We start from the raw sequence: 19107 nt of genomic DNA on the forward strand, positions 1-19107 counted from the left end.
TAAACAAGATGAAAAGACAACCCTTAGAATGGGAGAAAATATTTGCAAACGAATCAACGGACAAAGGATTAATCTCCAAAATATATAAACAGCTCATGCAGCTCAATATTAAAGAAACAAACAACCCAGTCCAAAAATGGGCAGAAGACCTAAATAGACATTTCTCCAAAGAAGACATACAGATGGCCAAGAAGCACATGAAATGCTGCTCGACATCACTAATTATTAGAGAAATGCAAATCAAAACTACAATGAGGTATCACCTCACACCAGTTAGAATGGACATCATCAGAAAATCTACAAACAACAAATGCTGGAGAGGGTGTGGAGAAAAGGGAACCCTCTTGCACTGTTGGTGGGAATGTAAATTGATACAGCCACTATGGAGAACAGTATGGAGGTTCCTTAAAAAACTAAAAATAGAATTACCGTATGATCCAGCAATCCCACTACTGGGCATATACCAAAAGAAAACCATGATTCAAATAGACACATGCACTCCAGTGTTCACTGCAGCACTATTTACAATAGCCAGGTCATGGAAGCAACCTAAATGCCCATCAACAGACGAATGGATAAAGAAGTTGTCGTACGTATGTACAATAGAATATTACTCAGCCATAAAAAGGAACGAAATTGAGTCATTTTTGTTGAGACATGGATGGATATAGAGACTGTCATACAGAGTGAAGTACATCAGAAAGAGAAAAACAAATATCATATGCAGGTATGTGGAACCTAGAAAAATGGTACAGATGAACCGGTTTGCAGGGCAGAAGTTGAGACACAGATGTAGAGAACAAACGTATGGACACCAAGGGGGGGAAAACACGGTGGGGTGGGGATGGTGGTGTGCTGAATTGGGCGACTGGGATTGACATGCATACACTGATGTGTATAAAACTAATGACTAATAAGAACCTCCACTATAAAAAAACAAACAAAAAACAACTAATACTAAACTTTCTTTGGGTTATTTGTATGGAAATATGTTAACATAAATGTTTCAGACATTACATGAAATTCCTAAAAATCTTATATGTTCTGGTATAATGTTGTAAGTCATAATTCTAGTTATTACTTTAAAATGTATATCTCAGAAATAACTAAATTTCCTTGTCAACTGCATTATTATGAACTTCCATCAAATCTTTAACCGTGGTCATTTTTAAGTCTTTTGTCATTTACAGACAGTTCTGGGTGTAATCTGATGCTTTTGCAAAAATGTTCCTATAAAACGGTTTCATCTCCAAGGAATTCATGGAAAAGGCTCTGACAAGTACAGGTTTCTGGTAACTGACTATACTGCTGAACTGAATGAATAAGCATTTCCAGAACTCTAATGGAAAACTGATGAATTCATAAAAGTGCTAACAAAAGATCAAGATGAAAAAAAAATTAATTACATGGGACCGAGTGAACTGATGAGGATGATTATAATTTTTGTGACTTTCTGTTTGAATTAAAAAAACATCCCACAAGGACTCAGAGGCAAAATATATACAAATCAACTATCACTGCAAAGTAAAGGAGCTGTTACAGTGGAGGATTACTGGACTGAATGTCAGTCTTATGACACAGTATGAGTGTGTTTCGTGTTTGGTAATTGCAATCATTGTTGCTTTTGTTGTGGTCATCCATTTACAATGCTTGGTGTCAGTTTACTTATCTCTTATAAAAATAAAATACAGTGTGTGTGCGGAAAAAAAAAAACTAACCATCTAATAAGGGAGATGAGACATGTTCATATGAAATAAGGCATTAATATCAGTGTTGGTTATTTGTTGATCTGTATACGTATTGGGTTATTTTGCTCTTAGTTTCTAAGTCATAAATTGCGAGAATATAGTGTCAAAAAACTTTCCATTAAAAATCTTCAACCCTGTTGTCAAAAAAAAAAAAATAGTCTACAAATAATAAATGCTGGAGAGGGTGTGGAGAAAAGGGAACCCTCCTACACTGTTGGTGGGAATGTAAGCGGGTGCAGCCACTATGGAGAACAATATGGAGGTTCCTCAAAACACTAAAAATAGAGTTGCCATGTGATCCAGCAATCCCACTCCTGGCATGTATCGGGACAAAACTATAATTTTAAAAAAAACACCCACCCCTATGTTCACAGCAGCACTATTTACAATGGCCAAGACATGGAAACAACCTAAATGTCCATTGACAGATGAACGGATAAAAAGACGTGGTACCTATATATACAATACCATAAAAAAGAATGAAATAATGCCATTTGCAGCTACATGCATAGACCTAGAGATTATCATACTAAATGAAGTCAGTCAGACAGAGAAAGACAAAAACCATATGATATCACTTATATGTGGAATCTAATACATGACACAAATGAACTTATCTATGGAACAGAAACAGACTCACAGACATAGAGAACAGACTTGTGGTTGCCAAAGAGGAGGGGGAGCCAGGAAGAGTTGGATTAGGAGTTTGGGATTAGCAAATGCAAACTATTATATATAGCACGGATAAACAGCAACAACCATACTATTGCATACTACAGCGAACTATATTCAATATCCTGTAATAAACCATAACGGAAAAGAAAAAAATCAATGATTAATGATGTTACAGCATTGTTCAAAACTACATTCCACACGTTCAAGAAAGTAGAGAAAAGCATAAGCATGTTAAGGAGAAACACAGAAGATATAAAAAGGACTCAAATGAAAATTACAATGTCTAAGGCAAAAAAATACACTGGATGGAATTAAGAGCAGATTAATTATTGCAGGAGGAAAAAAAAGTGAACTTCAAGCAAGAAATAGCAATACAAATTATCCAAAATGAGACACCGCAAGGAAAATGACTGAAACAAAAAAATGAACAGAGCATCAACTAACGATAGAACAACTTCAGAGGGCCTGCAAAAAAACTCAACAAATCTCAAGCACAAGAAACGGTTTTAAAAACAAGACCTAACCAGATTGCTTAACACCAGCAATAAACAGAAATTCTTAAAAGCAGCCAAGAAAGGGGGACAGGGAGGAACGAAGATAAGAATGACAGCAAACTTCATCACAAAAACAGTGGGGCAACATCTTTACAAAACACTGAAAGAAAAAAGGGTCAATTCAGAATTCCATGCCAAGCCGAAATACCTTGCAAAAATAAAAGAAAAATATAAACTTATACAGACAGACATAGGCTGAAAGAATTAATTACCAGCAAATCTTTACTACCAAGACACGTTTAAAGAAAGTACTTCAGACAGAAAGAAATTACCACAAGGTGGAAATCTCGATCTACATAAAGGAAGGAAGAGCAATGGAAATAGTAAATATGTGAGTAAATATGACTTTTTCATGTTTATTTAAACCCCCTTAAATGATAACTGACTGCTTATGAGCAAAAAGAATGTCAATGTACTGTGGGGCTGTTAACAAATACAGAAGTAAAATGAACAACAATAACACAAAGTTCATGAGAAATGAAGTAGAAGTGTACTTTACTAAGTTTCTTACAGTATCAATGAAGTATAATATTACTGGAAGGTAGACTGTTTACTTGAAGTAATCATGTATACTTTAAATCCTAAAGTAACTACTTAAAAAACAGACCAAATTAGCTAAAATAAGCTAGACCAAGAAAAAAAAAGAATCATAAAAACTATTATTCCTCCCATCCATTAATCCAGTAAAAGGCAGAAACACAGGAAGAAAAAGAGAACAAAAAACATATGGAACAAACAGCAAGATGATAGACTCAAAACTAGCCATATCAGTAATCCCATTGAATGCAAACAGTCGAAACATCTGAACTATAGCTGCTGGTTACAAGACAAAATTGCACACACACTAACTTTTCCCTGCTACTCCCTTATAAACCCAAATACCTGGGAAAGTATCCAATAAGCAATAATAAAAGAACTCCAAAGGCTTCAAAGAAGGTGGCAAACTGTCTAGGGACCTCAGGACTTGAGGGAAGAGAACACAGTTCCCTGGGTTTTCTTTTTTCTCCCATGTACCCGGCTACAGAGACCCGCAACCCAGAACCAACAGGCATGGAAGGGAAGGAGGAAGGAAAGGAAGAAAACCACAACTGGTGCACAAGCAGGCAGGCCAATCGGCCCTTAGCAGCAGCTAGAAAGCCCCAGACCACGCCAGGCCCCTCCTCCCCACCCACCACCAGATACTGGTGGGCTGGCCTCATCCATCCCCAGAGGCAACAAAACCCAAGGCCAAACCAACTTTTGCTCCACAACCAGGACACCAACAGATGATCTGATTCACCTGCAGCAGCAGATCCATACAGAAACTATATAAAGAACTTTCAAAACTCAACATTTAAAAAATAATCAAACAAGAAAATGAGCAAAAGACATGAACAGACATTTTTACCAAAGAGGATATACAGATGGCAAATAAGTACATGAAAAGATAGTCAACTTCATGTACTATGAGAGAATGCAAACTAAAATCACAATGAGTTATCACTACACATCTACCAAAATAACTTTTAAAACAACAGTGATAATACCACATGCTGGAGAAACTGGATTGCTCATACATTACTAGTGGGAATATAAAATGGCATAGACACTCTAAAAAACAGTTTGGCAGTTCCTTTAAAATCTAAGAATGGATTTACCACCCAACCTAGCGATTACACTCTAGGATATTTATCCCAGAGAAATGAGAATTTATTTTCACACAGAAATGTACATGCAAATGTTCAGAGCAGTTCATTTGTAATAGCCAAAAACTGGCAACTAAGCAATGTCCTTCAATGGGGAAATGGTTAAACAAATTATGGTACATCCATACTATGGAACACTACTCAGAAACAAAAAAGGAAGATTACTCATATACACAATTATTTGGATGAACAGCAAATAAATTATACCAATCTCAAAAGGATGCATGCTACATGATTCCACTTATGAAATATTCATGAAATAACAATGATAGACATGGAGAACAGATTAATGATTCCCGGAACTTAGGGATTGGGGGGGAGGGGGGGTAGCTACAAAGAGGTAGCACAATGGAGTCTTGTGATAGAGGTAAGCATCTTGGTTGTGGTTAACATGAAACTATACACATGATTAGACTGCAGAGCTATACACACACACACAAACAAATGAATACCTATATATCTGGTAAAATCTGAATAAGCTCTATGGATTGTACCATTGTCAATTTCCTCATCTTAATGTTGTACTGTAGTTTAAGCAAGATGTTAACACTGGGGGAGGTTGGGTGATAGGTACACGGGACCTCCCACCATATTTCTAACTTCCTATGAAGCTATAATTATTTCAAAATAAAAACTTTTAGAAAAAAAACATTTTAAAAATAAAGGGAAAGATCATTAATTGGATATAAAAGCAAGACCCAACTATATGCTACCAGTAAGAAATTTTCTTTAAAGACACAAATAGGTTAAAAGTAAAAAGATGAAAAACGATATACCATGCTGACACTAATCAAAGAAAACTAAAGAAACAATATTAAAATTAAAGTAGATTTCACTGAAAAATCTATGGAGACCAGGAAGAGGATCATTCCATAAAGATAAAAAGATCAATGCATCAGGAGGCTGTAACATCTTAAACATTTATCTACCTAACAAAGGAGCTTCAAAATATATTAACCAAAAATGACAGAACTGAAAGGAAAAAAAGACAAAACTACAATTACAGTCAATGATCTCAACAATCCTTTTTCAATGACTGATAGAAGTAGACTTACAATTATAAGCATACCTCAGAGATACTGTGGGTTCATTTCCAGACCACCACAATAAAGCAACTATCACAATAAATCAAGCCATACAAATTTTTTGGTTTCCCAGTGCATATAAAAGTTATGTTTACATTATACTGTAGACTCTTAGGTGTGCAACAGAATTATGGCTTTAAAAATGTACATACCTGAATTGAAAAAAACAAAAAGACAATTACAATTGTAACATGAAAGATCACTGACCACAGATCACCATAACAAATATAATGAAAAGGTTTGAAATACTGCAAGAATTACCAAAATGTGACACAGAGACACAAAGTGAGCAAATGCTGTTGGAAAAAATGGGGCTGATAGACTTGCTTGACACAAGGTTGTCACAAACATCAATTTGCAAAACACACAATATCTGCAGAGCTGGCAATAAAACACGGTATTCCTGTAGTAGGGTAGAGAAGACTTGAGAAATGCAATCAATGGCGTTGATTGACATTTTTGCCACAGAATATATTTTTGCCACAGAATATATTCTTTTCAAGTGCACAGAGACCACTCAGCAATGTAGATCATATTCTAGACTGTAAAGCAACTTTTAAAATTTTTGAAAGTATTCAAATCATACAAAGCATATTCTCTGGCCAAAATAGAATTAAATCAATAGTATTTGGGAAATCCCCAAATATTTAGATACTAATCCCCTAGGGACACTTCTTCAAAAATCCTTGGGTCAAAGCAGAAATCAAAAGGCAAATTTGAAAATATTTTTAAAAGAATGTAAATGAAAACAACATACCAAAATCTGTGGAATGGAGCTAAAGCAGCACATTGATAAATGGAGAAGAGACAAATCTCCCTGCACAAGATTCCGAAATAATTTATGTAGATACTCTACCCTCAAAAGGAGGGGGGAGTAGGGCTTCCCTGGTGGCGCAGTGGTTGGGAGTCCGCCTGCCGATGGAGGGGACACGGGTTCGTGCCCCGTTCTGGGAAGATCCCACATGCCGTGCAGTGGCTGGGCCCGTGAGCCATGGCCGCTGGGCCTGCGCGTCCGGAGCCTGTGCTCCGCAACAGGAGAGGCCACAACAGTGAGGCCCGTGTACCGGAAAAAAAAAAAGGAAGGAGGAGCAAAACGTCTGATACGATGTGATGAAAATGATATTTTACTTCTGTGATCTTCCTCCAAAATTCTGATAAACCCAGTCTAATCATGGGAAAAGCATCAGACATATACCAATAGAGATGCATCCTACAACATACCTGACCACTACTCCTCAAAACTAAGGTCATCAAAAACAAGGAAAGTCTGGGATTTCCCTGGCAGTCCAGTGGTTAGGACTTGGCGCTCTCACTGCCAGGGGCCCAGGTTCAAACCCTGGTCAGGAAACTAAGATCCCTGCAAGCCGCACTGCATGGCCAAAAAAAAAAAGCTGAGAAATGTCACAGCCAAGAGAAGCCTACAGACATGACAACTAAATACAATATGCTATCCTGGATGGGATTCTGGAACTGGAAATGAACATGAGGTTAAAACTAAGGAAACCAAAGTAAACTATGGACTTCAGCTAATAATAATGTTATCAGTATTGGTTCATTAATAGTAAAAAAAAATCCAGCAGTCCCCAACCTTTTTGGCACCAGGGACCGGTTTCGTGGAAGACAATTTTTCCATGGGTGGGGTGGATGGGGGGATGGTTCAGGAGGTAATGTGAGCGATGGGGAGCGGCAGATGAAGCTTAGCTTGCTCGCCCACCACTCACCTCCTGCTGTGCTGCCCTGTTCCTAACATGCCGCGGACCGGTACAGGTTGGGGTGGGGGGTTAGGGACCCCTGCATTATACTAATGTAAGACATTAATAAGGGAAACTGAGTGCAGGAACTCTCTGTACTATCTTCTCAATTTGTCTGTAAATCTAACACTTCTAAAAAAGTCTACTAAGGAAAAATTACCCTGTGCCTAAGAAAACTTCAATTCTCCCTGCCCAAAGTAATTTCTCCTTTTTATGATGTCAGAGCATTTATTTGTACTGTTCAAGACATACCTCTAACTTTTATAAGAGTTACATATATTATGGCAAAGATCATGAATCACACATTTTTGTAAACTGTCACCTCCCCTTTTGCCTCCACCTAAATACACTGCCTTTATCCTAGTATGTAAATAAAATTTAAATGGCTAACTCAGAATTTTGAGGTACCTTTCAACTGTGATTTCTTTAAAATCAATCTAGTTTATTAGTTCAAACTGATAATTCCTCAAGTACATAAAAACTATACTAACACAAAATGAGATTTGACTTATATACTATTATATAAATCAGTGTCTTTCAAACTGGGGTCCATATGTATTCTCTGTGATCCTAGAAGTCCATACTGGAAATTTTTCAACTGCATTTTTTTTTAATTTCTATGATAATTCAGAAATGACTGATAAAACATTCTCAACATTCTCAACTACATTGATGACCCACATCCAAATACTGACATCAATGCTAACTCCCACATTTACCTTCACAACTATACTGATGCCAAGCAAAGCTACTTTTAGTAGCAAATTATTCATTCTCCAAAAGTGAAAACCAAATGAAACAATGTACAAAATATAACAGGGCTTCACTCAAGTTCTACTAGAGAAAAACTGTAAGAGAATGAAGTCATGCAACACATAGCAATACAGGCATGCCAAATGAACTTGTCATAACCCTAACATCAGTCAAGTGATCCATTTTGACAAAATAATGGCATCCATTGTATTAGTGTTAATTTTTTTATTGCCCTTAGTTTGGTTATTTATACATGTAATTTTAAACTGTAATCTGTTTTCTAGTTGTGGCAAAGATATGCATAAGGAATTTACTCGGAGGTGTCTGAACATTAAGTAACACTGATTGACGCTATAAACCCATAAATGAAAAGCTACTACATTCACTGAAGAATAGGTCCATTTGTACTTTAAGTTACCCAAAGGCACTCTAATACAGATACTACTTCACACTTTAAGATCTCTTAACATTTAAACATAACTTTAAAGGCAAATTTGAATTTTGAACCTTTCAAGAACATAAAATTTTGATTTACCTAGATATTAACTAAACTAAAAACTTTTAAAACTCAGATTAAAAATAAAACAGGTACTTAAACCTGTGTTTAAGTCCCAGCTTCACTATTTGATAATTGTAGGATCTTAGTGAAGCCACTTAAAACCCTGGTCCTCAGTTTCCACCTGTATAAAATTAGAATACTATCTATTCTGTCTGTCTCACATAAGCAAGTGTAAGATGAATAAAACCAACCCACATTACCAATGTTTTCTTTTCCTTCTGTATAGAAAAGGTCACCTAATATAAACAGTTCACTTCAAAAATACATCAAAATATAACAATCTTGTCATCGTTTTTTAATGAAAAGGATTTAACCTACATTTGAACATTTACTACACAGATACAACACAGATATTATGACACACTGAGAAAATACAGAAGGAATAAAAGACCCATGCTCTCAAAGTATGTATGTGTTGGGGGGTAAGGGCACTTAGACAATTCTAATATGCTGTCATAAATATATGATCAAGAAATATACAGTACTATGGAAACTCAACATCTGGGCAACTGGGGAGTCAAACTGCTTTAAAGATTTAAAATGTTATTCAAATACAAGTTAGAAGTAAATTCCTTACTGGGTGCCTATTATGTGGCAGGCACTGTGCTAGGTAGGTACACCGGATTCAAAAGTAAACAAGACACACACTGTCCTCACACAAATGGCAATCAAGAAGGGAAGGCAAAATTTAAAAATAGAAAGAAACATGCCAAGACAGATAAAGAATGGTGTACTACTAAAGTATATATATAGTAGTCAGGGAGGGGCAATCTAAGAAAACATATAACACAAGAAAAAGATGCGTTTTCCTTTATATTTTTCATCCTTTTTTAAAAAATATAAAGACAGCCAAAAGACTAGAGAAAATTTTTTAATTCAAAAAGAAAGTTCAGGGTTGATAAGTAAATTGAAACTAGTGCTTTATCTCTTATTTTCTTCCTTCAAACATTACTACAGAAACCCATAATCAAATTATAGTACCTATAATTATAGCTCTCATCACGGTACAGGCAATAGGGTCAGAAGTAGTACTCCCCACAAAGGACAGGGTACTTGCTATTTCTAGCCTGCCTGGTCCACAGTGAACATTAAATATGTTTATGAGAAATTCCCCAGCCCTTGGGGGGAGTGGGGAAGGCACAAAAAACATTATAAAACAGATCAGCTGTGCCTCTCTGCTAGGGGGAAAAACAAAGTGTTTTCACGACAGCAGACATTTCTTATCCCCAACAACAGTGTAGAATACCAGAGGGTAATGAACAGAGGCAATGAAATTGGGCTTGGTCTCAGAATCAGAGAAAAATCACTTCCTCTTGCACTGGAACAAAAGCATATCATTTTTAGCTGCAGTACTAACATTTTCCAAAATTACCCTTTCCTCTGTTGTTTATTTAAAGAGAAGCGGTGGGGGTGAAGGAGGGATGGATTGGGAGTTTGGGATTAGCAGATATAAACTATTACATATAGAATGGATAAGCAACAAGATCCTACCGTACATATAGCACAGGAAACTATATTCAATATCCTGTAATAAACCATAAAGGAAAAGAATATGAAAAAGTATATAAATATATATATAAAACTGAATCACTTTGCTGTACAACAGAAATTAACTCAACATGGTAAATGAACTATACTTCAATAAAATAAATTAAAAAAAATAAAGAGAAGAGGCAACATAAATTCATGACTAGCAACAGAAAAGAGAAGGTTCAAGTAAGTAATCACTTTTCTACATACCTACCACATAACCACCATACACAGAATTTTTATACTGAGTAGATGACTCATAACAAGGAAAGAACTCAGTTAGGTTCAATGTCTCAGAAGCATCCACAATGTGGAACTAACTAAAGCACTGTCTAGTTTCTGGAAAAGCCTAGCAAGCTGCAGAATGTTGCTGTCAACAAAGCATGTAGTAGGACAAAGAGACATCTTAACTAGGTTTACTATTATGGGTTAAAAATTAACCCAAGTAAGGCAGTAGCTCTACGACTTTTTGGCTACAGCATGTTGTTACCTCACACTCTCACAGGAGTATCCAGTATTATGCTTGATTCCAGGCCAGCTTTGCTAATGCTACTCACTTTTCCAATCACTTAAAACAGCATATGAAATGCAAACAAGAAGTGATGTTATTAACAGAATCACAAACTTTAGTACTTTCGTTAGTAGTTAAGTAATCTATCTGGGGTCTCACAGCTAGTGAGTGGCAAGATCTGGGGGCTGAGACAGTGGAAGATCTGAAAAAGAAGTACCTCAAAGTACACCTAGAACCCACAATCATCAGAAATACTACCACTCCTTTCAGTCTATTCCTCCAAATCAAATAACACCCTTCTCACAATTCACTCGACACAATGCTCTTCCTGAAATCTCTTCCTTTATCTGCCTAAAAAACTTATCTGAGACATAACAAACTTCTGCATTAATATATACCAGACATCGTCCTAACACATCCTATTCTTGGTCACCAAGCAGATTATTAAGATTACTAATTATTCACGACACTAACCTCTAAACACTGTGCACTTTACATGCATTACCTCAATTTATACAAACCTATGTGTTAAGTACTATCGCCCCCATTTTACAGATGAAAAAGCTAAGGCTTAGAAGTGTTAAAAGACTTACTTTAAAAGACAATGAGGGCAGATAATGTTGCAAGGCTTGGGTAAAACACATGGTATACTTAACTCAACGAAAATTATGTATTAATTCACGTGGGGGTGGGGAGGTGACAATCAGAGGTAGACAAAAGCTGTTAGGGAAAAAAACTGCTCTTGAAATTTTAGTACCTACTTTAAAAGGAAAATAGTAGGAAGCTGCTTCTCTCAAGTGTCTGAGGGCTTTTAGACCTAGTATATTCTTCTGAACAGCCCCTTCCATAATGCCTTCCTCAACTCTCTCTGTTCAGTAGCTCATCAGTTTAGACTCCACTGCTATGCAATTCTAGATTAAGTCCAACTGAACAGAGATTTACCTTAGCATTCTGAAGCACTTCGTCCGAAATATTATTTTATGGAAAAGAAAGTTCCCATTTATAAAAAATACATGTTGCACAGTGGAGCACAATATAAAACACATTTCTTCCCATTGTCATGATGGAAAAAAAAATTCTGATAAACACTGCTCTAAAAGTTTGCCAAAGAAGTTACCTTCATTCTTTTGTTATATTAGTGAGACATTCCACTTAGATCTAAAGACAACTGAAGGCTTCCACTGTGCTTTTTAAAGCTATAATGGATACCCTATCTCTTCAAGATCTCCCCATCTTCTTAAAACAGAGTATAGAAAACACAATTGAACCACTTCTTTGGTTAAGTTAAACATAATTTAACCAAACAATCATTAAGGGAAAAAATGGTTATTACTGTTATTTTAATAAAACAAGGCCATTAGGAATTCCTAAATAGCCTTAAATTGCTATGCTTTTATCTCCTTATTCTCTTTACACAGTCACCTGATTCTCTCTACTACAGTACCTGACATCAGTATGCTACCATCTGGCAACTTCCCTCCTAATTCATATCTTCCTAACCTTTGTAGGACAAGAAAGCAAATAAGCAGCCATCCTTATGAGACTAGCATCTGAACTAAAAATGAATAAACTCAGTACATGGGCTGTGGGACATGTTTTGGCTTAGAGATGTTTCCTTTTGGCTTACTTCTGATTTCATAAAGTTAAGAATGGTAGATAAAGGTCCTCCAGACAGTAGAGATGATATAATAAAAATATAATCATGGGGAGAGGAGGGGAATTAAAGGGTAGCAGCAAAGATAAAGAAAAGCTATTAAGTGAAAGCTAGAAAAGGGACCACTACACAAGTAAACATAAATGAGAATGAAGATCCATGGAGAGTTTTAACCATTATAGAAGACATTAGCAACAAAAACGGATAAGTTCAAACACTTTTATGTTGGAATACTATTCAGCAATAAAACTGAATGATGTAGTGCTACACATGGATAAATAACATGGATGAATCTCAAATGTGTTGTTGAGCAAAAGCAGCCAGATTCCACTGTATAAAATTCAAAAAAAAGCAAAACTAATCTATGATAACAGAGGTCAACAGAGTGGTTACCTCTGGGAAGGAGGGTGGAGGTAACAGCTGGGAAGAGGCACGAGGAGTTTCAGGAGTGTTACGACTGTTCCATTTCTTGATTTGGGGTGGCATTTACAAAATGTGTTCACTCTGTGATAATTCATTGAACAGCTAGCACACTTATGATATGTGAACTCAACTGTGTTCACATTACACTTCAATAAAAAATTTACTCGAAAACAAAAATCATCATGCAAGGGACTTTTAGTTAAACAATTCATGAGTTAATCTCTTCCAAAACCTCTGAAAAAGAGTGAAGAAATTAAAAGACAGCTACCCTTAAGAACGAATAGAACTATGGCAGACTGTACTTTCCAACACTGACCACCACAATACTCCCCGCCCCCAACCCCCATCTCACATACTTCTCTGCAGTCTAACCTTGCCATTCCACCATAGAGATGGAGTTTCTGTCCCCTCTCCTAGAATCTGGTTGGGGCTTGTGACTGTTTTGACCAACAGATTACGACAGAAATGGCACAGTGTGACTTCTGAGGAAAGATCATAAAAGGACATGTAACTTCCACCTGATCTTCTTAACTCTTGAGCTGTCACGAAAAAAGCCCAACTGCCTCAAGACAACCATGCTGGGAAAGCCACATGTAGGCAGGCCCTTGGGTTGACAGCCTTCTAGCCATCCCTGCCAAGGTGCCACATATCTGATGAGGAAGCCACCCTGAAAGTAGATCCTATAGCCCACATTGTTTGAGTTTCCCTCTGCCATGAGTCATCACAGCTGAGGCCCCAAACATGTGGGGCAAAAAAAAATGACATCCCTGCAGACTCTTTTAAGTTTCTGACCCACAGATCCTGTGAACATAATAAAATGGTGCTTTGGGGGTGGTTTATTACAGATTAAGATAACCAGACCAGAAAAAGAGAGAACAGTAGACAAAGCAGGTTAATAAAATTTTAAAAGACAAAAAGTAGATGAAATGCCAAATGTCTTAGGTTTCAGACAAGTCAGCAGCCCATTCAAGCAGTAGAATCCGAGAAAGGTATAAGAAATGGTGGAAGGGGTTGAAAAGAGGAAGATTATGAAAAATCTGAATGAAAACTAGTTAAATCCCTAGATCTACTCCTCCAGATCAGGCTGCCAGGGAACCTTCCCTCCCCTATACCAAAACCAAACATTTAACTCCAGAGATGCTGAATAAAAACAGAAACACCAAGCACAGATCAGGGTGAGGAATGGCCACATAATCCACTTCCCTATTTTGGCTACCAAGACACTAGCTTATGCATCTTGCAGCATCAGGATGAGGATGACAGGAAGTCCCAGAATGCTAGTTGTCCAACAGGCCTAGTGGCCTACATAGCCACAGCAATCTTTGAAGGATATGGCTAATTAAAAAACAAAAAAAAGGAACTATAAATTACCTGATGTGTTTGACCACACTGGGGCTGGGCTACATACATGAGAGAGACATAGAAAACTAAAAAACAAAAAGCCAATTTACTCCCTTTTTAAAAAATTGTTTTGTACATAAAAAAGAAGTCATAGTGAACAGCACTTGTTTATATAGTCTTCATAAACTAAACACTGATTTAATCCAAAACCATAACACTATGGGGGAAGCGGGAAATAAATATGCGGGCAAATGGAGCAGATAGGTGGGTGGTTATCGTCCACTAAAAAAAAAAATATCTAAAATTTTTAAAAATCAAGAAATACCACCATTGGCAATATGAATGTGGTGATAAATACCAGAGAAGAGAGCTAAAAGAATGAAAAGGGGATGCTTTGGAGGAATGGAAGCATTCTTTTTATTTAAAAATATACTAGAACGCTATACTTGATGTGAATTATGTATCAATAAAGCTGTCACTAACAGAAAAAGGATGAATTAAATTCTGAAATGAAAAAAGATTCTGGGAGCACAGAGAGCAATTGGTTCCACTTCTACAGGATAAGGGAAAGCTTCATAAAAGGGAAAGGGGGGCCATGCAAAGAGAGTCTTGAAATAAAAACGAATAAAGAAAAGATGGAGGAAAAGTATGGAGAGAATGAGGTTAAAAAGTTTTATGGGGGGCTTCCCTGGTGGCGCAGTGGTTGAGAGTCCGCCTGCCGATGCAGGGTACGCGGGTTCGTGCCCCGGTCCGGGAAGATCCCACATGCTGCGGAGCGGCTGGGCCCGTGAGCCATGGCTGCTGAGCCTGCGCGTCCGGAGCCTGTGCTCTGCAACAGGAGAAGCCACAACAGTGAGAGGCCCGCGTACCGCAAAAAAAAAAAAAAGTTTCATGGGGGGTCCAAATGTTGAGGGACATCAGATGTCACTCCAGTCAATGGAAAGAAATCAAAAGTTTTTGAGTAGGAAGTTATCACTGAGGGGAGTTCTCTGAACAGACAAAAATTTAGAAGTGTTGAGCTACTACAATACCCACGCAAATCAAGAATCACAGAAAAAGAATTAAAACCACAGTACAGACACAGACGTGTGTGCATTTGTATTTGTCTCTAATTTTTCAAACAAAGCTATTAACTTAGAATTTTTAAATGGTCAGGGAGTGAATACAATGGTAGGTTTGATTTTGGAACAATGTAAATATTTTATAACCATGTAAATCTTTTAAATGTTACACTGAAAAAAAATTACAAGTTAAAAAAGTAATCCCAAAAAAGTCAAAAGCAAAATGAAACAAATAAACCTTACTGCATAGCCAATTAATAACATAACCAGACAGAGAATAATTATGTCAAGGAATTTTAAAACACAGTACTTTGACCAAGCATTCCCAGTGGAATATATCCTAAATACAAAAAGATCTACAAAAAAATCCTCAAGCAACAATGAGTAACCATGGTAGTGTTGGCACTGTAACTCTAACACCATTAATGTGTGTAGTGTGATGAAGCAATGGAGTAATTATGCTACTGTCTTTGAGAACCAAAACTTTCAGCATAGGAGAAAAGACATTTAAAATCAGTGACGGGGGGACTTCCCTGGTGGCACAGTGGTTAAGAAACCTCAGGAGATGGACTTCGCTGGTGGCACAGTGGTTAAGAATCTGCCTGCCAACGCAGGGGACACGGGTTTGAGCCCCAGTCCGGGAAGATCCCACACGCCATGGAGCAACTAAGCCCGTGCGCCAAAACTACTGAGCTTGTGCTCTACAGTCCACAAGCCACAACTACTGAGCCTGCGAGCCACAACTACTGAAGCCCGCGTGCCTAGAGCCTGTGCTCCGCAACAGAAGCCACAGCAGTGAAAAGCCCGTGCACCGCAACGAAGAGTAGCCCCTGCTTGCGCCAACTAGAGGAAGCCCGCACGCAGCAACGCAGACCCAACGCAGCCATAAATAAATAAATATACAAATAAAGACAACGTATCAAACAATACAGAGTATCGACAGAGAGAAATTACATATATATTATCAAATAGAAAGCACAATAACTGAATTCAAAAATTCACTAGAAAGGCTCAAGAGCATACTTGAACAGGCAGAAAGAATCAATGAACTTGAGGATAGATCAATCGAGATTATCCAGTCAAGAAAGAGAAAGAAAAAGAAAAATGAACAGAGCCTCAGAAACCTGTGGGAAATCATGAAGTATACCAAAACATGCAAACTGGAAGTCACAGAAGGAGAGCTGAGAAAGGGAAAAAAAGAATATTTAAAGAAATAATGTGTGAAAACTTTCCAAACTCAATAATTAAAAATAATTATCTCACAGCCAAAAAGTTCAATGAACTCCAAATAACTAAACTCAAACAGATCCACACTAAGAAGGATTACAGTCAAACTAAAAAAAAAAAAAAAAAAAAAAAAAAAGACAAAGAATTTTGAAAGCAACAAGAAGTGACTCATCATATATAAGGGATCCTCAATAAAGTTAATACTTGATTTCTTCACCAAATACCATGGAGGGCAGAAGGCAATGGGATGACATGTTAAAGTGCTGAAAGGAAAAGACAGTCAACCAGTAATTCTATACCCAACAAAACTATCCTTAAGTATGCAGGAGAAATTAAGACTTTGCCACTAGCTGACACATGCTGCATGCAAGTAATACAAAGGTTGCCATTCATGTTGAAATGAAAGAATACGAGACAATAACTCAAACCCACAAGAAAAATTAAAGAGCACCATGAAAGGTAACTACCTGGGTAAACATAAAAGGGAGTATAAATGCATTTTTGGTTTGTTAAATTAATTTTCTCCTTTGTGACTTAGAAACACTCCATAAAGCAATAATTATATAGCTGTACTGATGGGAACACAGTGTATAAAAATGTAACATATGACAGTAACAGCACAAAGGAGGGGGGAAGAAAAAGGAACTATACAGAAGCAAAGTCTTTGCATACCACTGAAATTAAGTTGGTACTAATCAGAACTGGTTCTAAGTTCCCAGGGCAACCACTTTAAAATACAAAGAAAAGATAAAATTAACAAGAAGGGAATTGGACAGATGGCCAAAAAGCACATGAAAAGATGCTCAACATCACTAATCATGAGAGAAATGCAAATCAAAACTACAATGAGGTATCACCTCACACCGGTCAGAATGGCCATCAAAAAATCTACAAACATAAATGCTGGAGACGGTGTGGAGGAATAGGAACCATCCTGCACTGTTGGTGGGAATGTAAATTGGTACAACCATTATGGAGAACAGTATGGAGGTTCCTTAAAAAACTAAAAATAGAACTACCATATGATCCAGCAATCCCACTCCTGGGCATATATCCAGAGAAAACCATAATTCAAAAAGATACATGCACCTCAATGTTCACTGCAGCACTATTTTCAATAGCCAAGACATGGAAGCAACCTAAATGCCCACTGACAGAGGAATGGATAAAGAAGATGTGGTACATATATGCAGTGGAAGAGTACTCAGCCATAAAAAAGAACGAAATAATGCCATTTGCAGCAACATGGGTGGACCTAGAGATTGTCATACTAAGTGAAGTAAGTCAGAGAAAGACAAATATCATATGATATCGCTTATACGTGGAATCTAAAAAAATGGTGCAAATGAACTTATTTACAAAACAGAAATTGAGTCACAGATGCAGAAAACAAATTTATGGTTACAAAAGGCGAAGGGGGGGCGTAAATTAGGAGATTGGGATTAACATATACACACTACTATATATAAAACAGATAACTAGTAAGGACCTACTGTATAGCACAGGGAACTCTACTCAATATTCTGTAATAACCTATATGTACAACTGATTCACTTTGCTGTACACCTGAAACTAACACAACATTGTAAATCAACTATACTCCAATTGAAAAAAAAAAAGCAGGGAATTAGAATGTTACCCTGGAAAATATCACACACACAGGAAAATGTTGGAAGTGGAGGAATAGAGAATAAAGACGACGGAAGACACATAGAAGACAAATAGCAAAATGGCAGATGTAAGTCCTACCTTATCAGTAATCACATAAAACGTAAATGAATTAAATAAATACTCTTACAATTAAAGGCACAGATTGGCAAAATGGATAAAAAAAAGTACAATCCAACTATATGCTTCCTGAAAAGGACACACTTTAGATTCAAAGACAAAAATAGGATAAAACTAAAAGGATGTAAAAATATATACTGTAAACAGTAACCAAAACAGAGCTGGAGTGGCTATACTAACATCAGACAAAATAAAAACTTTAAGACAAATACTGTTTAGTAGGGACAAAGAACATGCTATGGCCAATTCATTAAGAAGATATAACCTTAGAAACAAATATGCACATAACAACAGAACTCAAAATACCTGAAACAAAAGCTGAACTGAAAAAAAATAGACAATTTAACAATAATACCTGCAGACTGCAATACTCCACTTTCAATAATCAATTGATGACAGATCAATAAGGAAATAGAAGATTTGAAGAACACTGTAAACCAGTAAGACCTAAAAGTCACCTATAAAACACTCCCCCCAACAGCAGAAAATACATTCTACTCAAGTGCACATGCAACATTCTCTCCGGGATAAACCAAAGTAAGTATCCATAAATTTAAAAGGATTAAAATCATCTAACAGCTATGCCCTCTGACCAAAATGGAATGAAATTAGAAGTCAATAACAAAAAAAAAAAAAATGGGGGAAATTCACAAATATATGGAAATAAACAACACAATTCAAAATAGCTTATGAGTCAAAAAACAATGCACAATATTTACCATTCCTTATTAAGATTAGCATATTACACAGACAATAAAATCA

The 19107-nt window shown here is 36.8% G+C and overlaps 1 protein-coding gene across 1 annotated transcript in view; it reads right to left on the bottom strand.

The window, feature by feature from the left end:
- The window catches only part of KDM6A (lysine demethylase 6A), a 204571-nt gene that overhangs the window by 165903 nt on the left and 19561 nt on the right, over positions 1 to 19107 (bottom strand).

This window comes from Tursiops truncatus, chromosome X (genome assembly GCF_011762595.2).
Source record: "Tursiops truncatus isolate mTurTru1 chromosome X, mTurTru1.mat.Y, whole genome shotgun sequence".
NCBI classification, from domain to species: domain Eukaryota; kingdom Metazoa; phylum Chordata; class Mammalia; order Artiodactyla; family Delphinidae; genus Tursiops; species Tursiops truncatus.